A 27,332-nucleotide genomic window follows, 5' to 3' on the forward strand; every position below is an offset into this window, starting at 1 on the left:
AAAGCCAGTTGGTGAAGCATGAAACTGGACAGTATTACTCTTCTTGATTATCGGCTTATGTACAGAATGCAGTTTGCTTCAAACTTACTATCCCAGCAGTCTCTCTTTATAAGTGCTCTAGGTACTTAATTAAACAATGCTCTCTCAATGTTTTGGATTGAAACCTATTATCAGATGATGCCAAAAATGCATTCACCCTACATTATTGATCTTGATATTCTTCACTTTAATTTGTTGCTCAGCCCACTTTTTGGATAGAAAAGGCCCTTACTTTTTTGTTGTGTCCTCAACAAAGGAATGATTAGTCTCTGTTTCCCCCAAGATCACTTTGTTAATGATACATCTTCTTCTGTTTGCCCGAGGTGTCATTTTGCTCACATATATCTGGTCTAATCACATTTCTGGAAAACTCTTTGTTCTCATCAAGCTAAACGCTAGCTTAATATTTTATTGCTCTTTTTTATAACCCTGAGTTATCAGTGTTCAGGAGCACCTCTCTGATTATATAGAATGGCTCTTGTTCTCCTTCAGGTAGTAAGAGTTAAGCAAAAAATGAAAGATTTACCTTACACTTAAAGTGTAATTTTCTTATCTCAGTAAATTTTTGCTGGTCAGACCGAGGCCTTCAGTGTAACTCACGGGGCCCAGTCTTCCGAGGACAGGCGATCACCATCCCATTTCTATTTTTTATATGGCATCAGAGTCTGGGGGAAATGGAGGTTTGGGACAAGAGGCCATGGGGAGTCGGAGGGGCGGGAGGACTGGAAGAATGGGACAAAATCGGAGGTTTGGGGAAGTTGGAGGGTCAAGGGAGTTGGAGGGTCAGAGCATTGGGGTGGGGGAGGGAGTTGGAGGATCGGGAGGGGGGTAATCAAAGTCTAGAAGGAGGGGGGTTTGTGTACGAGTTGGGGGTTTCAGTTGTACAGTTGCCAAGAAGTGAAACTAGGATTTTTCTGCCTATAATGTCCAGGTAATGGGCAGCATGGTAGCATAGTGGTTAGCACGGTTGCATCACAGCTCCAGGGTCCCAGGTTCGATTCCCAGCTGGGTCACTGTCTGTGAGGAGTCTGTACGTTATCCCCGTGTCTGCGTGGGTTTCTTCCAGGTGCTCCGGTTTCCTCCCATAGTCCAAAGATGTGCGGGTTAGGTGGACTGGCCATGCTAAATTGGCCTCAGTGTTCAAAAATGGTAAGTGGGGGTTACTGGGTTACGGGGACAAGGTAGACACGTGGGTTTCAGTACGGTGCTCTTTGTAAGGGCCAGTGCAGACTCGATGGGCTGAATGGCCTCCTTCGGCACTGTAAATTCTATGATTCTATGATTCCAAGTGAGGTGGAACCCTCCAATGTCTCCAACTTTAATTCTAGAGCTGGAGAATGTTTTGGAGGGTTGCAGATGCAGGGGATTTGCACTTCGGAAATTGAAACTTCCATTTTTACTTCCAACATCTTCTGTGTTCCAGCTTAACTCACAGTCATAGGCAATGATGCATTCACCCGAAATTATTGATATTCATATTCTTCATTTTAATTCATTGCCCAACTCACTTTTTGTTGAAAAACGGTCCTTTCTCTGATATGATTCCTCGCTCAGTTGCAATTATAAAAGTAAATTACTCTCTTGGTTCCATAATATTTAAAACAAATCTTATGTCTTTCTATCAGTGTAAATAGTCACTGTGGTCGATTTATTGTCCCCTGAACCTGTTCCATTAGCCCTATACAGGTAAACAATTAAACTGTTATAATCAATGATTATCACACTTTTACGACATCTTAATTGCATCTTTGCAGACACACCACCTGCCTACATGTTAAACCAAGATTTATAAAAAGTGAATCGCAATGTCTGGAAAATTCCGGCCAGTATTTTACATTATTGCCTTTCTTGGTTTTGGGTCTTCTTGTGGTAAGTGAGTCCAAAGCAATAGAAAAGGACCACCATAGATTGCCTTGTTTGTGATCAGAACTGAGAGATTGAAATGAAATGAAAATCGCTTATTGTCACCAGTAGGCTTCAATGAAGTTACTGTCAAAAGCCCCTAGTCGCCACATTCCGGCGCCTGTCCGGGGAGGCTGGTACGGGAATCGAACCGTGCTGCTGGCCTGCTTGGTCTGCTTTAAAAGCCAGCGATTTAGCCCAGTGAGCTAAACCAGCCCCTATTGCAACAGCGAAGATAAGAATAAGCATCATAAGTTGGCTGGTGGGTGAATTTATAGAGGTCATCAAGAACATGAAAGGTTGGTTAGATAAATATTGTATCCGCTGGTCTGTAAAAGGATAGATTAGATTTTCAAAGTTTGAAAGGAATGAAAAGAGACGCTGCCACATTCCTCATGCAGAATTGGTTAGAATGTGGGAATTTCTGCAACAAATGATTACACAAAGAACCCATCAATATTTTAGATAATAATTCAGGAGTTTCTTAAAATAATGCAATATAATACAATACATGGAGCGAGCAGGAAAGAGGATACCTTGGGCGAGATATTAAAGCATATGGAAAGTGAAGGGGAGAGTGGGATTAGACTGGGTGGGATATTAATTGGAGCGGGGAGTGAGGGAGGAGAGGGGGATTAGACTAGGAGGGATATTAGAGGGTGTAGGGAATGAGGGAGGAGAGTGGGATTAGACTGGGTGGGATGTTAAAGGGTGTAGGAAGTGAGGGAGGGGAGTGGGATTAGACTGGATGGGATATTAATGGGTGTGTGGAGTGAGGGGGAGAGTGGGAATAAACTGGATGGGATATTAAAGAGTGCGGGGAGTAAGCGAAGAGTGGGATTAGGCTGCGTAGGATATTAAAGGGTGCGAGGAGTGAGGGGGAGAGTAGGGTTAGACTATGGGATATTAAAGGGTACAGGGAGTGAGGAGAGAATGGGATTAAATTGAGTGCGATATTAAAGGATGCGTGCAGTGAGGGGGAGAGTGGGATTAGACTGTAGTCCCTGTAGTAATATTTCCTTATGTACATTAGTGTGCATAGTAAAAAAAATGGTGGGCGGAATTCTCCGCTCCTGCGGAAAATCGCGAAGGCCATCATGAAATAGGCCGAGTTTCACGACGGCCCGATACGTCCCGCTCACGAGCTGTTCACGCCCCGGAAATGGGCTAGGACCGGGGCCGCGGACCTCATGTGAAAAATGAAGCCATAACCCTGCGACGACCGAATGATGACCCGACAACGCCCACGTGACGCCGCTCTGCATCGTCAAAAGGCGCGAGCGAGCACAGCAATGGGAGGAGAAAGATGTCGGAGCCACAGAGGGCCGCCCCGAGGTTTGGAGAGGCAGATATCGAAGCGCTCCTGGATGAGGTGGAGCGGAGGAGGAGCACCATCTGCCCTAGAAGAGGGCACCGCCACCCTGCCAGCGTAGTGCGACGGGCCTGGCGTGAGGTGGGCACTGCCGTGAGTGCAGTGGGGCAGACCCCTCGGTCTGGGGAGCAATGCAGGAAGAAGCTCCACGACCTCACCAGGGCTGCCAGGGTAAGTGCTAAGAGGGTGCCCCCGGGTCACAACAATCCTCCCCCCCCCCACCATGTACTTAATCACCCACCTCCCCCCCTGGCACGAGGGGGAGGGGGAGGGGGGCAGAGTGAATGGAGGGTGGTTTACCAAGTAGTCACAGACCCACATGAGCGCTGCGACCCCCTGGAGAGATGCAATGGTTTTGTTACAACTTGACCCCCCAACCTTCTCCAATATGTGAAAGCCCTGATGATGCCTGCCGAATTGATGATCTATCTATCCCCCCCCCCCAACAGGACAAGACCGCTCACAATACCCGGTAGCGCAACAGGACCGGAGGGGGTTCACCCATTTTCCATCCCTGACCACGTTTGAGCAGAGGGCTCTGGACCTTCCTTGCTAGGGGATCTGCCACCCGGGAGGTCGCGCAATGCGAGGTTGGAGGGGCTGAACCAAGTGAGACAACCCTGCATGACAACCCCCCCCCCCATCCTCTGTCCCTTCACACTCTGCCCACTGGACCCCCCCCCCATCCTCTGTCCCTTCACACTGCCCGCTGGACACCCCCCCCCATCCTCTGTCCCTTCACACTGCCCGCTGGACCCCCCCCATCCTCTGCCCCTTCACACTCTGCCCACTGGAGACCCCCCCCCCTCATCCTCTGTCCCTTCACACTGCCCGCTGGACCCCCCCCCCCCCCCCCCCATCCTCTGTCCCTTCACACTGCCCGCTGGACCCCCCCTCCCCCATCCTCTGTCCCTTCACACTCTGCCCACTGGACCCCCCCCCCCCCCCCATCCTCTGTCCCTTCACACTCTGCCCACTGGACACCCCCCTCCCCCCACCCCCATCCTCTGTCCCTTCACACTCTGCCCACTGGAGACCCCCCCTCATCCTCTGTCCCTTCACACTGCCCGCTGGACCCCCCCCCCCCCATCCTCTGTCCCTTCACACTGCCCGCTGGACCCCCCCCCCCATCCTCTGTCCCTTCACACTGCCCGCTGGACCCCCCCCCCCCCCCCCCCATCCTCTGTCCCTTCACACTGCCCGCTGGACCCCCCCCCCCCCCCATCCTCTGTCCCGTCACACTCTGCCCACTGGACCCCCCCCCCCCCCCCCCCCCCCTCCCATCCTCTGTCCCTTCACACTCTGCCCACTGGACACCCCCCCCATCCTCTGTCCTTTCACACTCTGCCCACTGGACCCCCCCCCCATCCTCTGTCCCTTCACACTGCCCGCTGGACCCCCCCCCCCATCCTCTGTCCCTTCACACTGCCCACTGGACCCCCCCTCCCATCCTCTGTCCCTTCACACTCTGCCCACTGGACACCCCCCCCCATCCTCTGTCTCTTCACACTCTGCCCACTGGACACCCCCCCCCCCACCCCATCCTCTGTCCCTTCACACTCTGCCCACTGGACACCCCCCCCCCATCCTCTGTCCCTTCACACTCTGCCCACTGGACCGTCCAACGCCCGGCCGAGCGTTTCTAAATAACCCCGTTTCATTCTCTTCCCAAGGACGTGCTGCCGAACAACCAGGGCCGCCTGCGTCCAGGCAAAGACGAGCACCTGCCACCACCACCGCACCCAGGGCCGCACGCCAGAGGGTGCCAGGAGGACAGTCAGGGGTGCCATCCTCCCAAACAGATTCTGTGGAGCAGGAGGCGCACAGGACGGTGACAGAGGGAGAGGGAGAAATGGGCGGCGAACGCCCTGTGGCCACTCATCAGGGGGCCGATGACCCCGACCACATTTGTACGGACGAGGACCTCGAGCTTGCGGCACTGCTGTCTCCCACACCATCCACCATCCCAGAGACACTCACCTCGGTTGGGCAATTCAGTGATGAGGCTCCCGGGTTACGGTCTGGTTCGCACAACACAGCTGAGCAGGTACAGCAGGTGGAGGTCGGAGCAGCCGAGGGGCTGGACTGTCGGAGGGCAGGCCAGGCCCAGCATCCAGCTGGCTCTCAGACGTTTCCTGGGTTCCTGGATTTACTTGACCCACCCGCACAGCCGATGCATCTCGAAACCCAGGGACACAATGACGGGATGAGGGCCGTCTTCCAGCAGCTGCAGACGCAGTTAGAGGAGTCGAACCGCGTCGAGGAGCAGGGAGTGCTGCCGCTCATGGCAGCCACCCAGGCCGACACCGCACGGGTGGCATCCGCGGTCGAGGCAATGGGTGAAACGTTTCGGCCATGGGTCAGGTTCTGCAAGGCGTTTGGCTTCATTTGCATGCTTCATCCTTGGCCCTGGACAGGGCTGCCCTCTCACAAGCAGCAATGCACCAGAGCCAACATGACATTGCCGGCGCGCTGCGGGCCTTAGCCGAGTCTCACCAGGCCATGGCCCAGTCGCAGCAGGAAATGGCACAGTCCCACCAGTCAGTTTCGGAGAGCATCATTCGCCTGACAAACGTGCTGGATGGCGTCGCGCACTCACAGGTTGAGGTCGCACAGTCCCTGGAGGGAATGTCTCACTCCCTGGAGTCCGTCTCAGCGAACATTCGGACCATGGTCGATACCGTTGCAGGCCTCCAGGACTGGCAGTGCCAGGTGTCGGTGGGGCGACGGGGCACCTCCCTGCTTGCACCTCCGTCCAAAAGTGAGGCCTGGGGGCCAACGGGCTCCCCGAGGGAGGAGGAGGTTTCGGGGCCCGTCCCATTAACTCCATCACGGGACGTCCCGGGACACTCGGCCTCCCCCTGTCCCATCCCTGGTGCATCGGGTGGGCAACAAGCAGAGCAGGGTGGCACCACGTCATCCGAAATGCCCGCAGAGCAGCCTGGCCCATCAAGGCCGGGTCACCCCAGGAAAGGAGTGCCGAAGGAGAAACAAGTCGAAGGGGGCGATTCGCAGCAGTCCTCCTCCACTCCTGCTGTATCATCTGGGGAATCACTTAGACGTAGTGATAGGGCCCGTAAGGCAACGAAGAGGGACACAAAGTAAGTTGGCACGGGTGAAGGGCACAGATTAGTTGTAGGGGCTAGGGCACCTGTAAACTATGTTAACCATTAAACTCACTGTTGCACCTAACTTGTAAGACTGTGTGATGTTTCCGTTGCCACAGGGATCGTGATGGTGACCGAGTGTCGCTGGGGTTGACGAGCGGTGACACTTCGGTGCCGGGTGTGCAGTCCCTTCCCCCCTCCTCCACCCCTCCCACAGCTAACCCACGCGGGCACGTGATGGAGTGTCCCTGACGAACTCAGCGGCCACCGAGATGGATGGTACAGCTATTGCCATGAGTCAGACTTTGTCTAACGATTCTGAGTTCTCAGCTCATCGCAGAGCGGGCTGTCATCATTCCACATGGCACTGATCACATCCGCTGACATAGCCATCAATGTCGTGCCATACCGTTGTGCCACAGTGGTAAGGGTGATGTAGAACTGGAGCAGAGTACGCAGAGCGGGGGTACGGGGGGGGGGGGGGGGGGCGGTGGCACTTGTGTGTTGACCGTCTGCGCGACTGCCGATGCAGGTGGTAGTGTTGCTGTTCAGCGGGGCTGTTGCGTGCGATGCGTGAATCTGGCAGCCACCAAGGCGTTGCGTGCCCGCCGTCCTCGCCGGGCCCGTCGTGCAGCCTCCTGGGCATCACCAGCAGCCGGGTCCTGTCTGCGTTCTGCGCCCGCCACTCCACCAGCCTCCTCCTCCTCCTCCTCCTCCTCCCTCTCCTCCTCCTCCTCCTCCTCTGTGCTGGCACCACTGCCACTGGCTTCTCCCTCCGCCTCCTGCAGCAGGTCATCTCCCCTCTGCATCGCGATGTTGTGCAGCGCACAGCAGACCACAACAATGCAAGCGACCTTGTCGGCCTGGTACTGCAGGGCCCCTCCGGAGCGGTCCAGGCACCTGAATCTCATCTTCAGGAGCCCAAGGCAGCGCTCCACCACACCCCTGGTTGCTGCATGGGCCTCGTTGTATCGTGTTTCCGCATTGGTCTGAGGCCTCCGTATAGGCGTCATCAGCCAAGACCTCAGTGGATAACCCGTCGCCCAGCAACCAGCCCCTCAGCCGGGGGGGCCGTCCCTCAAACATCAAAGGGATGTACGACTGCGCCAGAATGTGGGCGTCATGCACACTCCCTGGGAACCTTGTGCAGATGTTCATGATCCTCATGTGGGGGTCGCATACCACCTGGATATTCATGGAGTATGTCCCCCTCCAGTTTGTGAAGACCTCTCTGTCCCCTGCAAGCGGGCGCATGGGGACGTGAACACAATCGATTGCCCCCGCACCATCGGTATCCCGGCCACGCTGGCAAATCCACGAGCTCGTGAATGTTGACTTGCTTGGTCCTCGGGAAAGGTGATGTAGCGGTCCGCGATGGCATAGAGGGCGTCGGTCACATCCCGGATGCACCTGTGCGCCGATGACTGGGAGATCCCGGAGAGGTCCCCGGTCGGAGACTGGAAGGAGCCGGTCGCATAGAAGTTAAGAGCGACCGTCACCTTGAGCGGGATCGTGTTTTCTCCTCCCGTTCCACGTGGCGCGAGGTGCGCCACGAGGTGACAGATATGTGTCACCGTCTCTCTACTCAACCGGAGTCTCCTCCTGCAGGTGATGTCCGGCATTGTCTGGAAAGAGATCCGGGCACGGTACACCCTCGGCCTTGGTCGTCGCCTCTGGCGCCATGGCTGCACCCTCACTCTCTCCTCCTCCTGCTGCCCCCCACCCCCCCTCCTCCCCCCATGCTGCTCGACGACTGGCAACTCCTCGGCCCTTCCCTCTGCTGCTGCAGCTGGCCCTGCATCAACTGCGGGTTGTGGCTGTGGACGCTGCTCCATCTCCAAATGCAGTGCAGCAGCCCCAGCCGCTGCGCAGAACATCGCCGTTTGGTTTGAATACATTCTGCTAACCTACAGAAGGGTGGTGGGGGGCAGAGAAACGGGACATGTTAGACGGACATGTTAGACGGAGGTTAGTCGACACCTCGGCAGCCGCCTGCCACGGGATACCTGTGTGTCCCGGTGGCCTGGTCGCGCTGCTGATACGCGGCCAGCCTAACCCTGGTCACTTTCTGCATCCAACGGGCAGTTAACTACGTCCTCCTCACCGGTGCGTCAGTATCCTGTGGCCGTAAGCCACAGGGCAACCAGCGGCCGTGTCCTCGTGACCGTCATGCCATAGCAGGGCGGCTGACATTTTGTAACCGGGGGCGGACGAGTCACTCCCTCCCTCCCTCTCCCTCTCCCCTCACCCCCCTCCTCCTCCCCCTCTCCCCCCTCCCCCCTCCTCACCTTCCCTCTCCCCACCTCTCCCCCCTCCCCCCTCCTCTCCCTCCCTCTCCCTCCCTCTCTCTCCCTCTCCCTCCCTCTCCCCCCTCCAAGGAATCTCCAAGTCTCCCATTGGCAGGAAGTCCTCCCAGTTGCGCTCCACGCTATCAGGTCCCTCTTATGCATAGCAACCAATCAGACCTCTCACGAGCGGCTCTTTAGTTTTTCCAGGGGCACTACCACGGGGGTCTCACTTCCAGTATGGCTGAGGACACCGGGCCCGGTACTCCTCAGGAAGCACGTCAGGGCGCACAAAACCGACCCCCTTGTAGAGAAGGTGCTCCTGCTTCACTCCAACCCCCAGTACACCTTCGTCGAGTTCTCCGAGGGCCGTCAGGATACCGTATCCCTCCGGGACCTTGCACCCGCCGGGTCCAGTATCCCCTCTATCACTACAGATGCACCCCTCACCCTACACCCCACCCAGCCGCCCCCTCGGGCTCCCAAGCCCACTAGCTCGCTCCACCTGTTCCGCGCGCCCGCACCGGCTAACCCCCAGCGCCCCTAGTCCCCAGTCGAACCAGACGAGTATGGAGCTCGGACGAGATCTTCCCTGGAGTCCGCCATCGTACTCCAACCCACAACACCCGTCCAGCCACCGCAAGAGGCTGCAACCCCGGTGCTCTGCAAATCGCAGCAGACAGTCCGACCACCGGACAGACTCAATTTATGAGCCACCTCCCCTGCCGGACTTGATTTTTTTGTAGAGGGTGAATGTGGTGAATGTAACTCCGTAATTCACACTGTATTGTATATACATGAGACCATGCATTGATAAGCGCAGTTGCATTGCCCGACCACTAGGGGGAGTAGCACTGGGAATGCTTAGGAGTTTGTACAGGGCTACACTATTGGCTCCGCCCACGACTCCTCCCCTTGGACTGCTGTATAAATACCAATGCTCAGAGCCAGTCGTTCAGTTCATCGACAGTTCAACGTGGAACAAGCTGGCTCTGTTGTAAGTAGATTAAAACCACTGTTCATATCTTAAAGCACGTGTCTAGTGAATTGATGGTTCCATCACTGCCCTTTCACTGTGAAGAGCTCTGGATGTTCAGACAGTCCGAAGATCACCACAAACGGGCATGGCTTCATCTTCACGCTTGCAACGCTGGACATAGCCTTGAAGAAGACTGTCCAGAACCCATTGAGTATAGGGCAGGACTAGAACATGTGGATGAACTTCGCCAGGCCCCCTGGCATCTCTCACACTTGTCCTCCACCTCCAGGAAGAATCCGCTCATACGTGTCTTGGTTAGGTGCGCTCTGTGCACTTAGTCCTGTGCAAGAGGAGGTGGAGTTGATACTGTGCGGCGTCTCGATCCAGAATCCTCCCCCATCTCCATGCCTATCTCCTTCCCCAGAGTGGGATTAGGCTGGGTGCGATATCAAAGGGTGCGTGGAGTGAGGGAGAGTGGGATTAGGCTGGGTGTGATATTAAAGGGTGTGGGGGGTGAGGGGGAGAGTGGGATTAGGCTGGGTGTGATATTAAAGGGTGCTGGCAGTGAGGGGGAGAGTGGGATTAGGCTGGGTGTGATATTAAAGGGTGTGGGGGGTGAGGGGGAGAGTGGGATTAGGCTGGGTGTGATATTAAAGGGTGTGGGGAGTGAGGGGGAGAGTGGGATTAGACTGAGTGCGATATCAAAGGGTGCGTGGAGTGAGAGGGAGAGTGGGATTAGGCTGGGTGTGATATTAAAGAGTGCTGGGAGTGAGGGGGAGAGTGGGATTAGGCTGGGTGTGATATTAAAGAGTGCTGGGAGTGAGGGGGAGAGTGGGATTAGGCTGGGTGTGATATTAAAGGGTGTGGGGAGTGGGGGGGAGAGTGGGATTAGACTGAGTGCGATATCAAAGGGTGCGGGGAATGAGGGGGAGTGTGGGATTAGGCTGGGTGTGATATTAAAGGGTGCGGGGAGTGAGGGGGAGAGTGGGATTAGGCTGGGTGTGATATTAAAGAGTGCTGGGGGTGCGGGGGAGAGTGGGATTAGGCTGGGTATGATATTAAAGGGTGCGGGGGGTGCAGGGGAGAGTGGGATTAGGCTGGGTGTGATATTAAAGAGTGCTGAGGGTGAGGGGGAGAGTGGGATTAGGCTGGGTGTGATATTAAAGGGTGCTGGGAGTGAGGGGGAGAGTGGGATTAGGTTGGGTGGTATATTAAAGGGTGCGGGAGTGCGGGGGAGAGGTGGATTAGGCTGGGTATGATATTAAAGATTGCGGGGAGTGAGGAGGAGAGTGGGATTAGGCTGGGTATGATATTAAAGATTGCGGGGAGTGAGGGGGAGAGTGGGATTAGGCTGGGTATGATATTAAAGGGTGCGGGGAATGAGGGGGAGAGTGGGATTAGGCTGGGTGTGATATTAAAGGGTGCGGGGGGTGAGGGGGAGAGTGGGATTAGGCTGGGTGTAATATTAAAGGGTGAGGGGAATGAGGGGGAGAGTGGGATTAGGCTGGGTGGTATATTAAAGAGTGCTGGGGGTGAGGGGGAGAGTGGGATTAGGCTGGATGTGATATTAAAGGGTGTGGGGAGTGCGGGGGAGAGGAGGATTAGGCTGGGTGTGATATTAAAGGGTGAGGGGGAGAGTGGGATTAGGCTGGGTGGTATATTAAAGGGTGTGGGGAGTGCGGGGGAGAGGGGGATTAGGCTAGGTATGATATTAAAGGTTTCGGGGAGTGAGGGGGAGCGTGGGATTAGGCTGGGTGTGATATTAAAGGGTGCTGGCAGTGAGGGGGAGAGTGGGATTAGGCTGGGTGTGATATTAAAGGGTGCGGGGGGTGAGGGGGAGAGTGGGATTAGGCTGGGTGTGATATTAAAGGGTGCTGGCAGTGAGGGGGAGAGTGGGATTAGGCTGGGTGTGATATTAAAGGGTGCGGGGGGTGAGGGGGAGAGTGGGATTAGGCTGGGTGTGATATTAAAGGGTGCTGGCAGTGAGGGGGAGAGTGGGATTAGGCTGGGTGTGATATTAAAGGGTGCGGGGGGTGAGGGGGGGAGTGGGATTAGGCTGGGTGTGATATTAAAGGGTGCGGGGGGTGAGGGGGGAGAGTGGGATTAGGTTGGGTGTGATATTAAAGGGTGCGGGGGGTGGGGGGGGAGTGGGATTAGGCTGGGTGTGATATTAAAGAGTGCGGGGAGTGCGGGGGAGAGTGGGATTAGGCTGGGTGTGATATTAAAGAGTGCTGGCAGTGAGGGGGAGAGTGGGATTAGGCTGGGTGTGATATTAAAGAGTGCTGGCAGTGAGGGGGAGAGTGGGATTAGGCTGGGTGTGATATTAAAGAGTGCTGGGGGTGAGGGGGAGAGTGGGATTAGGCTGGGTGTGATATTAAAGGGTGCGGGGGGTGAGGGGGAGAGTGGGATTAGGCTGGGTGTGATATTAAAGGGTGCTGGGGGTGAGGGGGGAGAGTGGGATTAGGCTGGGTGTGATATTAAAGAGTGCTGGCAGTGAGGGGGAGAGTGGGATTAGGCTGGGTGTGATATTAAAGAGTGCTGGCAGTGAGGGGGAGAGTGGGATTAGGCTGGGTGTGATATTAAAGGGTGCTGGCAGTGAGGGGGAGAGTGGGATTAGGCTGGGTGTGATATTAAAGGGTGCTGGCAGTGAGGGGGAGAGTGGGATTAGGCTGGGTGTGATATTAAAGTGTGCTGGGGGTGAGGGGGAGAGTGGGATTAGGCTGGGTGTGATATTAAAGGGTGCTGGCAGTGAGGGGGAGAGTGGGATTAGGCTGGGTGTGATATTAAAGGGTGCTGGCAGTGAGGGGGAGAGTGGGATTAGGCTGGGTGTGATATTAAAGGGTGCGGGGGGTGAGGGGGAGAGTGGGATTAGGCTGGGTGTGATATTAAAGAGTGCTGGGGGTGAGGGGGAGAGTGGGATTAGGCTGGGTGTGATATTAAAGAGTGCTGGGAATGAGGGGGAGAGTGGGATTAGGCTGGGTGTGATATTAAAGGGTGCGGGCAGTGCGGGGGAGAGTAGATAATCTTTATTATTGTCGCAAGTAGGCTTACATTAAGGCTGCAATTGAACTTGGGACCCTGGTACTGTGAAGCAAGTGAGAAGAATGTGAATCATGGGGTTTAGTATCCAAACTGAAACCTCCAGCTGGGGTCAAAGGAATGACCTTGAAATTGTGGAGCTAGACTGGGCTATGTATGACCGGATTCTGAGTTTGGGGGCGAGCACCCATTATTAATACCTGTTCATTCTACCTGCCCAGGACCTTTTATAGGCTCAGCTGCACTGCTGATCACAAAAATGTACACCCAGCACCCCATGTCACAAGAAATGTCTTGCCCATTCCATTGCAATATTTGTACCTTTTATATATGTCCACCAGGGGTCAGTAATAACTTCCAATGGGCGCCCCACCACCCTACTCCCAATGGAACTCAGCAGGTTACAGATCACGGCGTCACTCACTACACCTGCAGGGGCACATGTACAAGTGTGTCCGCTCCTGCAGATTTACACTGAGACTTTGGGAAAGGGACAACAAATGAAAGGTGAGGCAGAGTTTTCTATTCCTGTCACAGCCGGGGCTGAGGCAGGAAAATGCAGTAAGCCATTCAAAATTCCATTGATTTTATGGAATATCCCGCCAATGGAAGGGTCTGTAAAATTCCACCTGATGGACACGAGTGAATGATGTTATGTATCCCTGACAGCAAACTTGCCAGAGAAAGAGGTCAGGGCTATGGATAGATGGCGAGTTCCTGGATTCATTCTCACATAACACAAAATGTTGCTTTCTGAGCACCGGCAATTTAGGAGTGCGTGAAGTTTTCGGCAAAGTATGGTGGCTGATGTGGAGGAATCCTCTAACCATATCTGTGCAATATAGGGTCACCAACTCTGGTCAGCCATATTCCTGGAGGGGTCATTATATGACCTCGAGCCTCTGACCTCAAACTCCATTTACACTCCTACCACTGGTCACCAGCAAGTCCAGAATTGCCACACCAATTCCAAACCAATCAGACTTTTCCTTATCATAGAATGATAGAATCCCTACAGTGCAGAAGGGGGCCATTCGTCCCATCAAATCTGCAACAACCCTCCAAAAGAGGGTTATCTAGGCCTACTCCCCCACCCTATCCTCACAACCCCGTAAGCCCACTGAACCTGCGCATTCTCGGGCATGAAGGCAATTTAGCATGGCCAATCCACCTAACCTGCACTTCTTTGGACAATTGCTATTGGATAATTCCTGACTGTCAGTCAAACAGCCTTTCCTCCCCCATATCCCAATATTTTAATAACTAGTAAACAAATGTATTGAAATAATTTTTTTGTGGGAAGCACAATTATTTATTGCTCCTTGGTTTCTCTCCAGGGTTACCCGGAGGAGTGAGCTGGTGGTTAATTTTTCATTCCTGCAGGGTTTGTGCAATGGTGTTGAACCGCTTTGCAGAACCGCATTTCATCATGGAATGCAATTTGAAGCATATTTGTAATCAACTGAGGAAAGGCTCTCTCAGGGGAATGTGACTTCTTGCTGCCCAAGAACACACCCTGAGGCTTCAAATAACCGATTCTAAGCCAGGAAGCGAGCAGCTCCAGGAATCTGTGCAAACCTAGATTTAACTCCATCAATAAAAGCCCATCTGCTTCACTGATGTCCTTTAAGGCAGGAAATGTGCTGTCCTTACCTGGTCTGGCTTACGTGTCACTCCAGACACACAGCAATGTGGTTGACTCAAATGCCCTCTGAAATGGAGGGCAGTTAGGGATTTGCAAGAATGCTGACCCAGCCAGCAATGTCCTCAGTCCTTTAAATGAATTTTAAAAAAATAACGTGAGATAACACTGACACCATTTTCAGCTGACGTGAGGAAGCAATTGTTCCGACAAAGGATGTTGAAAATCTCTCCCCCACAGAACCGGTGGGGAGTCCGTTGAAATTGATAGATTTTTGATAAGGTTAAGGGTGATGGAACTAAGGCAGGCCGGTGGAATTGTCAGCCAAGATCTAATTGAATGGCACAGGTTAGAGGGCTGAATGGTCTCTCCTTGTTCCTATGAATAGTGGGACTATCTCACAGACAAAGTATGACAGGACCCGTATTATCCAGCATGGAACCTATGGGGTGGGAATACTTGCCTTCCCCCTACTTCTTATGGAGTGCAAGCTCCCCCGCTAGGGGTGGGGTATCTCAATTACCCAGTATACATAAAGGCAGCCAGTGGGCACCCACCAGGGAGAGGAACCCAGTAGGGGTCTATCGGAAAGTGTGTATATATATATATATATATATATATAGTTTGTAAATAAAACTTCATTCTTATTTTTACTCGGTGTGGACTCCCCGTGTCCTTATTAAACCGACGACGAGGACAGGATATTGGGTGGACCAAGATGACCTCCATCCGGTCGCCGAGGAGGTACGGGTAATCAAAATGGAACCCGCTTTGCGAGACGCCACAGAACTTTGCTCTTTCTTTGGATTAGCGAATTGCTATACGTGCTACATTCCGAATTTGGCTACTATCTCCCCCCCCACCCCCCACTTGATTTTGAAAAATCGTCAGCCATGAGCTTGGGGCATGGCCCAGGATACGGCACTTGACAAGGTGAAGCAGCGGTTGTCTTTGGGGTGTTGACACACTTTGACTCCTCAAAACGTTGTACATTACATGCGATGCTTCACCTGGGGCAGTTTTGTACCATCGAATGGATGACGGCTGTGACTGATCGCTTTTGCCTTACGGACACTGGCTGTGGCCGAGAGAAAATATGCTCCGATTGAAAAAGGTCTGGCGGTCATTTTTTATGATTAGCGATTTCACCAATACGTCATGATCACTTTTTTTGTATCGTCACCTATCTTCACCGTTGCTGGGCCTCTTCCATGAAGACTAAGTGATCTTTCCAATAATGTCTGTGAGGATTCAGCACTGGCCCCTGTTATTGGCTGCTTACGAATACTCTTTTGAGCACTGCCCAGGGACCCATGCTGATACGTTGATCCGCGTTCCCCTGCAGGTCGAGTCCATGACTCCTCCTACAGTGGACAAAGCAGTGCTGTCCTGAATTGCATGGAATCCCTTCCCGTCACTGCCTCATGTGTTCATTACTGGATGAAAACCTATCCTGTACTTGCCAAGATGCTGGTGGCCAACATCGGCAGCTACCAGCGGAGTTGAAGGCTGTAAGATCTCAGGCAAGCGATCACTTGGAAGCAATGTCTGTAGAAACGTTTTGGTTTTTCTCCTTAACATTCACACATTCTACTCCCAAAGGGTCTCCTGTGCCCGGCCCACAACCCGGCCGGGGTATTTATGTCCCAGCAGTCCTAGAAAAAGAGGGGTATTCCCCCCCAGAAAAAATCTGGGTAAATCGTACTCAGGTGAGGCCACAGGGACTCTGAGGTTGCAGATCCCTGTAGTGTTAATACACCCCTCCCCCAAGTCGGATACGTCATCCATTTTGACGGGAGAAGGAAATCCTTTGCCCTCTTCACCTGGGGTTGTCTATCCAACATGCGCTGTTTTGGGCCGGAAGGTGAAACGGACCGGGGAGCGTCATTCCCTGGTCGAATGTGTGGCCGGTTCCTTCGCCCTTTGTTCAGCGGTCACCCCTGGACCCGTGTCGTCTTCAGCGGGCAAAAATCTCCAAGTCCGACCCCTAGTTGAACTGGCTGACCCCCCCCCCCCCCCCCCCCCCGCATTTCAGAATCACAAATTTCAGCCTCTTTGCTGGGCATCACCAGCAGCTGTTTTGGAGGGATGGGCACCACTGACCTTGGAGGCCTTGGTCGGTCCCCGGGCATCTGTTCCACCCGGCTTTGGAGATGGCCCACGTGTTGGTCGGAGTCTTTACCTTGTACCTGCAACGTCTACGAAACCGACCCTGACCATTGAATTCTAATTCCTGAAGTCCATCATGCTCCGTCTGCAAAATTCCGTGTAAATGGTGTCGCCCTCAATGAATTCCCTACTGGGTCCGGCTTGCTTTGCTGTGACCTGTTCCTGCTGGTAGCGGATCCTGCCCTTGATATCCGGCAAAGTGAGGCTCAATTCAGTGTGCAAGTGACGCCCCATCACCAGTTCCGCGGATGTCACCCTGGTGGTAGCGTGCGACATGGTTCTATAGTAGAACTGGAAACGGGTTAGAAGGGTAGCTTGGGAACCCGAGGTCTGTTTTCGCATTCTGAGTTTGAATATCTGCACGGCACGTACCGCCAGCCCATTGCAGGACGGGTGATAAGGTGCGGTATGGACATGGCGGACCCCATTTTATTTCAGAAAATCTGCAAATTCCGAACTTGTAAAAACGGTGCCGTTGTCTGATACAAGTACCTTCGGGGTCCATGAACACTCAAAGTTTGCCTTAGCCGCTCGGTGATGGCACACGATGTAGTCGCCGTCATACGGTGCACATCCATCCAGTTGGAATGAGCATCTACTATAATCAGTTACACGCCCCTTGAAAAAGCCCTGCGAAATCTACATGGACCACAGGTGAAGTGGAGCTGCTGGGGGGAGCTGCTGGAGGGAGATGCTGGGGGGAGCTCCTAGAGGGAGCTCCTGGGGGGAGCTCCTGGGGGGAGCTGTGGAGGGGGCTGCTGGAGGAGCTGCTGGAAGGAGCTCCTAGAGGGAGCTGCTGGAGGGAGCTGCTGGGGGGAGCTGCTGGGGGGAGCTGCTGGAGGGAGCTCCTGGGGGAGCTGCTGGGGGGAGCTGCTGGGGGGAGCTGCTGGGGGAGCTCCTGGGGGGAGCTGCTGGAGGGAGCTGCTGGGGGGAGCTGCTGGGGGGAGCTCCTGGCACCTTGTACACTGTTTTGCCAACTTCTCGATATCTGCGTCTCTGCCGGGTCACCACACATAGCTTCGGGCCAACATTTTCATTCTAGAGACCCTCAGGTGTCCGCTATGGAGATCTTCCAAAATTGCTCTTTGACTGTGTTCGGGGAGACCACCCAGGAACCCTAGAGGAGCATGCCGTCCACCATGCTGACTTCCGCCTCCTCGGGGAGGGCACGGAGCTGGACCCCGCACAGCACTATTTGGCGGATCTGGACAGCAGCGGGTCTGTCTGCCCCCATGCCTTTACTTGGTAAAGAGTCCATAAAATGTAAACGCGTGACTACTTTATCCAATGCCGTCGTCGTTGGCGGGTAGCGGGAGGCGGCTGAGAACGTCCGCGTATGGGACATTTGTCCCCGGGCAGTATTCCAAAACATACTCATATACCGCCAAGTGGAGAGGCCAGTGCTGAATGTGGGCGGACGTCACTGGGGGAATTGTCTTATCCTCCTTGAACAACACCAATAGGGGTTTCTGGTCTGTATACGCTGTGAACGCATGTCCATAAGACATACTGATGGAACCATTTTACACCGAACACAAGCGCCAAACCTTCTTTTTCTATCTGAGCATACTTCCGCTGTGCTGCTGCCAAAGTGTGGGGGGCAAATGCAATGGGCCACTCGGTACCATCGTCCATCTTGCGTGCCAGGACAGCCCCGATTCCGTAGGGCGAGGCGTCGCATATGAGCAGCAAAGGTTTTGATGGGTCAAAATGAGTGAGCAGATGTGAGGACAACAGTCACCATTTTACTTTGAAATGCGTCTGCCCTCTGGGATGGTCATCGGTGTATTGGTGCTGTGTGGGTGTAATTTCTCACTTGCGCCTGCCTCGCCAATTATCTCTGGTGCCAGTGCGTTCATTCTGTGCATTAGGGGTCTCCAGTGTGCGGGAAGCACAGCATCCCTTAGCAGGAAAATGTTGTCATCGGTCCTGGTCCTGGTCACCCAGAGTGCACCCCCAGTAGCTGGAGTCCGGGACTGCAGCACAGGAGAAAGGCGCTCCACGCCCTGTTGGGTGACCGAGGCTCAGGACGGCCATGCCTCGGAGTTCCTGAATACCGCGTTCTGCGCCCTCCCGGGACAAATCTATCTCGGTCGCTTTCTTCAGGTCCAGATTAGTTTCACCCAACAAACCTTCTTAGTTTGCCCCATCTCTGATCCTGCAAACTAACCGGCCCAGAAATTCTGTTACAGGTTCACCCAGGTGTTGAGAAGCCGTGTGAAAATGAAAATGGCAAACAATCAGTGGCAGTTCTGGGTCAAAATGGTGCCGACCGGGGTAACAAGCTCCGCAAACTGGCGGGCGTCAGGCGAATGGGGAAAAGGTAAACTTTTGATAATGCTGTAAGTCTCGGTACCACAAACAGTAAGGAGGGTCACCGTCTGCCACTCTCGACTATGTTAATCAGATGAAACAAAGTAGCACACTCGCTCAGTGTACTGTGTCCAATTCCCCCTCTCGGCATTGAACGCCTCTAACCTACTGAAGAGTGGTAAATTTGTTGCCTGAATAGAAGCCTCCTGAGGCCTAATCAAGATGGGCCTGGTGCGGAGGAAATGGCTCGCCCTGCAGCTCCACTTAATCCTTGTCGCCAGTGTAAAGTCTCAGGCAAGCAACCACTCGGAAGCGATGACTGTAGAAACGTTTGGTTTATTCTCCTTACTATTTACACCTCCTACTCCCCAAAGGGTCTCCAGTGCCCAGCCCAGATCCGGGCCGGGTTTCTTATGTCCCAGAGGTCCGAGGAAAAAGGGGGTAGCCCCTGCCCTCTCATCTGGGTAAATTATATACAAAACGAAGATGCTGGTGAGAAGCTTCGTCTAGTGGCCAGGTTTAGGCATGGATATCGAGACGTTGACCCAGCAGTGCTCCATCTGTCAAGAGCTCCAGAAGCTCCCCAGGGAGGGATCCAAGCACCTTGGCAGTGCCCTTGGGTCTGTATGCACGCCGATTTCACCGGATCCTTCTTGAGTTCATGTTTCTCTTCCTTGCTAGAGGTCCACAAGATGGCGATGATCACCTCCCAGGCGGCCATCGAGTGATTGCGCATTTATTTTTCCACCCATGGAATTCGGGAGGTTCTCGTGACCGATAATGGGATCTCTTTCACAAGTGAAGAATTTGCCGCTTTTGTGAAGAGCAATGGGATTTGCCATGTCCGCACTGCCCCATAACATCCGGCATTGAATGGTTTGGCAGAGAGGGCCATGCAGATGGTTAAACGGTGGCTCAAGAAACAGACATCCGGCTCGATGGACACATGACTGGCAAGATTTTTATTCTAATGCAGGGCCATGCCACATGCAGTAACTGGGGTAGCCCCTGTTGAGATGTCAGTGGGTTGCACATGACTCAGTTTGATTCCGCTGGACATTGACGCAAAGGTGCGTCGTAACCAAGATTTGCGTAGGCGTTGCCCAGTTCAATGTCAGCCTCTTTGCCACATTGCACCTGACAATGATGGGGCTTGTTGGCTCTCGGTGATTGTCATCCGTCAAATGGGACCGCTCTCCCACCAAGTTCGAGTCCGGGGGCAATTCATGAAGCGACATCTGGCTCACATTCGCTGATGGCATTTGCTCCCTTGTCAAGTACCTCGGAAGAAGCCTGCCCTGTATCCTCCCGCTCCATTGCCAAACCTGCCTGCTGTAATGCCTTCAGTCTCTTTCGACGCCAACATGCCCGACGTCGTATCACTCGATTCCGAGATGGTGATTCAGACCTCGGAGGTCTTGGATTCTAATTCGTAGTTCAGCCACCTCCTGATGATCATCCACTACGTTGTTCCTGCCTCCACCTGCATTCGCTGTCATGGTATATGGCGACTGATCCGGCGCATAAACCCCATGAGGACTTACCGGAGCTGAAGAGACTCTGATGTCCTCTGCCTGCTCCTCCTTTTCTACTTCGAGGATGCTGGTAGGGTCTACCAGGAAGTGCACATATATATATATATAAATCGTTTGTAAATAAAACTTTGTTCTTATTTTTACTTGGTGTGGACTCATGTCCTTATAAAGGACAAATGCCAACCCATGTGTTGCTGTGTCTGATTGAACAGCCAAACAGCTCCCACTGAGATGGCATTGATAAAGAGCAGGAGATTAGATGGCGTGAGACACACATCATGCACAGCTACCAACAGGAACCAACAGGGAATAAATTAGGATGCATCAAGATCTACGAGAGGAAATAAATTATTTCAATTTACAGGAGAGAGCACTTGATGACAGACAGAGAATGAGTGAGGATGGAATTGCAAGTGCAGATGGAATTGGAGAATGTGTAGTTCCGGAGCTCCTTCTGTGTGAGTCGCGTGAATTAGAACTTGCAGAACTTGCCGACAAACACACTTTGGTAGCTGCTCATCTCAGAGTTTGGTAACACGCTCACCTCTGAGGCCAAAGTTCTTGAATTTAAACTCCACTGCAGAGGCCTGTGCCCACCAGTCTGACACTTCACGCAGTGCTGAGGGAGCTCTGCACTGATAAGAAGTTAAAGAAAGGCTCCAGCGGTCCTCTCGAGTGGGCATAAGAGATCAGTTGATTATTTTTTATTCAGTCAAAGGATGTAGGTGTTGCTGGCTAGGTCACCATTCATTGCCCATCCCTAATTACCCTTGCGAAGGTGGTAGTGAGCTGCCTTCTTGAACCGCTGCAGTCCATGTGGTGTAGGTACACCCACTGTGCTGTTAGGGAGGGAGTTCCATGATTTTGACCCAGCGACAGTTTATACAGGAGCAGGGTAGTTCTCCCTGGTGATCAATATCGATCCTTCAACCAGCATCACTAAAACTGGTCATTATCTCATTGCAATTGGTGGGAGTTGCTCCCAATAGGCTGCTATGTTTCCATATGACAAAAATTAGGTTATTTAATAGAATTCCTGCAGTGTTGAAGGAGGCCATTCGAGTCTTTACTGACTCCCTGAAAGAGCACCCTACCTAGGCCCACTCTCCGAACCCTATCCCCATAACAGCACCTGCCCTGCACATCTTTGGAAACTAAGGAGCAATTTAGCGTGGCCAATCCACCTAACCATACAACTTTGGACTGTGGGAGGTAACCAGAGGAAACCCACACAAACACAAGGAGAACACAGACAGTAACCCAAGATTGGAATCGAACCTGGGCTCCTGGCGCTCTGAGGCCGCAGTGTTCACTACTGTGCTAGTTTCTAAAAATAAATTTAGAGTACCCAATTATTTGTTTTTCCAATTAAGGGGCAATTTAGCGTGGCCAATCTACCTAACCTGCACATCTTTGGGTTGTGGAGCTGCAATCCAAGCAGACACGGGGAGAATGTGAAAACTCCACACGGACAGTGATCCAGGGCCGGGATTCGAACCCGGGTCCTCAGCACCATAGGCAGCAATGCTAACCACTGTGCCGCGTTCCGCCCATACTGAAAGTTTTAATTGTCTGTAACGCATTCGGGGTCACCTTGAGAGTTTTGAAAAGCTGTGATGAAAATGCAAATCTTTATTTTTTAACTCCTGGTGGTCCCTTACTGTTTCTTAGGGCCTTCCTATGATGCTTCAGTGATGATATCTCTTCACAAGGTCAAGATCTCTCTCCTGTAAGTCTAATCACCATCATGAACCTTGGAACCTTTGCTCTGCTACATTGCCGAGTTCCCCAGGCCCTTTTGTGGACCTGAAGACCTTCTTTAACATGCAAGTTATGGCCTGATGATGATCCAGTTGAATGGCAGGAATTCATTTCAGATGTACACAGTTGGGTCCTGGGATATCACCCAGCGATCATGGACCATAGCTCTGGAGCATAGTTACTTTGAGAATTGCTTTTGTAAATCCAATAACTAGCCTGGTGCGCCTTAAAATGAAGATATCACGGCGGCTTCCTGGGAAGTGAGAATTGACTTGCAGAAAGTTGCAAATGAGCTGAACATTCAGAAAGACCGGAACCTGTTTAGATGCATGTAGATTATAGCATTGTGCACTAGACCATGTTTGGCTCATGTCAATGCAATCAATAACTCCCCGCAGCTTTGGAAACTGTGCTTTTGGCAAAATTGCCAAGCGTTCTTATGCCGTTGTTAGTTATCCATGGGGACAGGGGACGATATTGTGTGCTTGATCAAACTAGACAAGTCACTTGCTTTATACATCTATAGATAACCGATTGACTAATTTGGGCGATGGGGCCAATGGCACATTGGCATATTCTGGTGAAAGGAATGCTAAGATTGTTGGGACCTATTGGCTGATGGTAGTTGGGTATGTGGGTGGATCGGCAGACCATTGTTCCTCAAACTGTTGGAAATTTCTGCACTTTAGATTATAATTCCATAGAATCCCTACAGCACAGATGCAGGCCATTTGGTCCATCGAGTCTAAACCGACCCTCCGAAAGAGCATTCTACCCAGGACCACTCCCCTGCCGTATCCCCGTAACCCTACCTAACCTGCACATCTTTGGACACTAAGGGGCAATTTAGCATGGTCAACCCACATAACCTGCACACCTTTGGATGTGTCTGGCAGGATAATACTGAGGTAGTGCAGTATTAGTGGAGTGGCGTTGCTCAGGATCCCTTTGTTGATTTTATTCTCCCTTCAATGTACAACAGAATTCCCATTGGGAAGTCCATTGCGGCGTTTGAGGAGTGAGTAAAAATGACACATGCCCAATGACTGTTACAAATGCACCAGGGAAAATGATAGGATACAATGGAGACAAAGTTAGGTTCCATGGCACAGCCGATATCAGCCTTAATGGCAGCTGACTGGTTTCCTGTCACTTGCCGCACGGCGTACAGATTGCTATAGATAGATAGATAGAGATAGAGAAATACAGCACAGAACAGGCCCTTCGGCCCACGATGTTGCGCCGAACTTTTGTCCTAGGTTAATCATAGAATTTTGGACAATTTGTCATGGCCAATCCACCCAACCTGCACATCTTTGGACTGTGGGAGGAAACCGGAGTACCCGGAGGAAACCCACGCAGTCACGGGGAGGATGTGCAGACTCCACACAGACAGTGACCCAAGTCGAAATCGAACTTGGGACCCTGGAGCTGTGAAGCAATTGTGCTATCCACAATGCTACCGTGCTGCCCTTAAGAAGTTAACCTACACTCCCTTATTCTACCCTAATCCAAGTACCTATCCAATAGCCGTTTGAAGGTCCATAAATTTTCCGACTCAACTACTACCACAGGCAGTGCATTCCATGCCCCCACTACTCTCTGGGTAAAGAACCTACCTCTGACATCCCCTCTATATCTTCCACCATTTATCTTAAATTTATGTCCCCTTGTAATGGTGTGTTCCACCCGGGGAAAAAGTCTCTGACTATCTACTCTATCTATTCCCCTGATCATCTTATAAACCTCTATCAAGTCGCCCCTCATCCTTCTCCGTTCTAATGAGAAAAGGCCTAGCACCCTCAACCTTTCCTCATAAGACCTACTCTCCATTCCAGGCAACATCCTGGTAAATCTCCTTTGCACCTTTTCCAAAGCTTCCACATCCTTCCTAAAATGAGGTGACCAGAACTGCACACAGTACTCCAAATGTGGCCTGACCAAGGTTTTGTACAGCTGCATCATCACCTCACGGCTCTTAAATTCAATCCCTCTGCTAATGAACGCTAGCACACCATAGGCCTTCTTCACAGCTCTATCCACTTGAGTGGCAACTTTCAAAGAACAATGAACATAGACCCCAAGATCTCTCTGCTCCTCCACATTGCCAAGAACCCTACCATTAACCCTGTATTCCGCATTCAGATTTGTCCTTCCAAAATGGACAACCTCACACTTGTCAGGGTTAAACTCCATCTGCCACTTCTCAGCCCAGCTCTGCATTCTATCTATGTCTCTTTGAAGCCGACAACAGCCCTCCTCACTATCCACAACTCCACCAATCTTCGTATCATCTGCAAATTTACTGACCCACCCTTCAACTCCCTCATCCAAGTCGTTAATGAAAATCACAAACAGCAGAGGACCCAGAACTGATCCCTGCGGTACGCCACTGATAACTGGGCTCCAGGCTGAATATTTGCCATCCACCACAACTCTCTGTCTTCTATCGGTTAGCCAGTTTGTTATCCAACTGGCCAAATTTCCCACTATCCCATGCCTCCTTACTATGTTAGAAAGGCAATGGTGAGGGTGGCTGTGTGTACGCCAGAAGTATCTTGGATCTCAGTTTTCAGCTGCCCGAGGGCCCCTCACCATAGCACTATTTAAAGGCATCATTCTGAGACTTTCAGGTGTGTTGCAATTGACCTGTGCTGCTGCAGAGTTAGTGGAAGTACTGTGCACTGTGCTGATATCATAGAATTTACAGTGCAGAAGGAGGCCATTCGGCCCATCGAGTATGCACCGGCTCTTGGAAAGAGCACCCCACCCAAGGTGAACACCTCCACCCTATCCCCATAACCCAGTAACCTCACCCAACACTAAGGGCAATCTTGGACACTATGGGCAATTTATCATGGCCAATCCACCTAACCTGCACATCTTTGGACTGTGGGAGGAAACCGGAGCACCCGGAGGAAACCCATGCACACACGGGGAGGACGTGCAGACTCCGCACAGACAGTGACCCAAGCCAGAATCGAACCTGGGACCCTGGAGCTGTGAAGCATTTGTGCTATCCACAATACTACCATGCTGCCCCCTGATGAAGGAGCAACCATATTCTCAGAAAGAGAGGCCACTAAATGAGATTCCCACTGTTTCTGGGGTCCATTTACTGCTCGCACATGACTCAGTGGGCATCCCAAGAAGATGTGTTTGTTGTATGTTAATCATGTTAACTTGTATATAGGCATTAACAGAGGATTCACATGCGCTCTGTATAAATAAAGCCAGACTAAAACAATTGTTGGGGTTACGGGATGTATGCTTGTCATGTATAATTCTGTATCAATATAAAAATATGTAAAGATTGGCTTCAGTTCTATCCTTTTCCAGCTGGTTTTCTGGAGTAGAACAAGATGTAGCAGAACCACATAATGTTTCACTACCTTAATGAGCAGCTGTAATGCGACCATTCAAAGAGAATCGTGTTGGTTGATGCTCATTGTTCAGCACTAGTCATCTGTTCTCACCACCTTTGAGCCAGCATGATGAACAAGATGTTATCAGATTGATAACAAGGGCTACGGCCTCTACATATGGCTCATGAGTCCCCTCCGTCACTCAACATACATGGACGGTGCACAAATGGAAGCCATGCTGCCACTGGGCACACCATTGAATAAACCACCTGCATTGGCCCCACTGCATTACGATTCTCATTGGGGTGTGTTTTCAATGTTGTGCTCACCTGCTGGGTTTTACACAGCCCGACCCTTATGAAGGGCCAGTCCTTGACACCAGGCTTATGGTGGGCCTCTCAAGAGGAGGTCGAGGAAGAGGCGAAGAGATAAATATTCCCACATCACCATTTCTCCATAATTCCCCACCGTTCGAGCTTAAGGCTGGGGACCAAACTCCTGAAATGAAAGACACTACAAAATGCCCGCCACATCACATTTATCCAATAATGCATACATAACTGAACTATTCACACATGTTTTCCCATGCCTGTTAAATGGGTGTCTTTATCTGTCCTAGTGCCCCTCCTATACAATGCTATTCCAGCCTGGATGGCTGACTTGCACCGTGGGAGGCCGTAACAGGCCGTGCAGAATGACCTTGAGTAGCTCTGGGCCTTGTAGGCCCAACTTTGAACTGCTCCAACTTGGTTTGGGCGGGCAGAAGCCTGGCCCGGCATATGTTTGCACTGGCAGAGGCCTGGGCTGACTGAAGCCTGGGCTAGCAGAGGCCTGGGCGAGCTGGCTGATGGGCACCAGCAAGAGCATTGGTAGAGTCGCAGAATTGGGTGCATGAATGATGTCAACCTGAGAGCAGAATGATACATCTCCTGGGGAAGTATCTCAGTGATCCTAGCAATTGCTGCTCGACCTCTGTGTGAGGCTGCATGTCCTTTTGGAGTCCCACCCTCCCACATTCCCATTCGACTCACCCTCCCAATGTTGTGCTGTGTTAACGTGGATAGGAGATGCCATTTTAAGATGCATTCACTGATCTTGACCACTCGTGCTAGGTCATTGAGATTTTAATGGCACTGCAGCCAGGATCACAGTCTCGTTGGATTGATTTCCATGGTTATCTGATCCCATTGCATGCAGTGTGCCCCAGGGCCCCTGTGTAAATCAAACCTCTCTTGTCCTTTCTGCCCTCTGTACTGTTTTCAGCACCACATCGATGAACGTGGGAACTCACTCTGCTGCTCCAGTGGCACAGTTTATCCCTTGTCAAAAACATTTTCCAGGCAGTTCCACTACCTATTATCATAGAATTTACAATGCAGAAGGAGGCCATTCGGCCCATCGAGTCTGCACCGGCTCTTGGAAAGAGCACCCTACCCCCTACCCAAGGTCAACACCTCCACCCTATCCCCATAACTCAGTAACCCCTCCCAACACTAAGGGCAATTTTGGACATTAAGGGGAATTTATCATGGCCAATCCACCTAACCTGCACACCTTTGGACTGTGGGTGGAAACTGGAGCACCCGGAAGAAACCCACGCACACACGGGGAGGATGTGCAGACTCCGCACAGACAGTGACCCAAGCCGGAATCGAACCTGGGACCCTGGAGCTGTGAAGCGATTGTGCTATCCACAATGCTACCGTGCAGCCAGAATGCACCTCCCCATTCAGCGGTGAAGCTTTAATCATGCATGAATCTGAGCCCCTGTTTTGCTGCCACGTGTTCACAGTGTGTTTAGCTCTGACTCCACATTGCAATCCT

The sequence above is a fragment of the Scyliorhinus canicula genome, chromosome 9 (genome assembly GCF_902713615.1).
Source record: "Scyliorhinus canicula chromosome 9, sScyCan1.1, whole genome shotgun sequence".
NCBI lineage: Eukaryota > Metazoa > Chordata > Chondrichthyes > Carcharhiniformes > Scyliorhinidae > Scyliorhinus > Scyliorhinus canicula.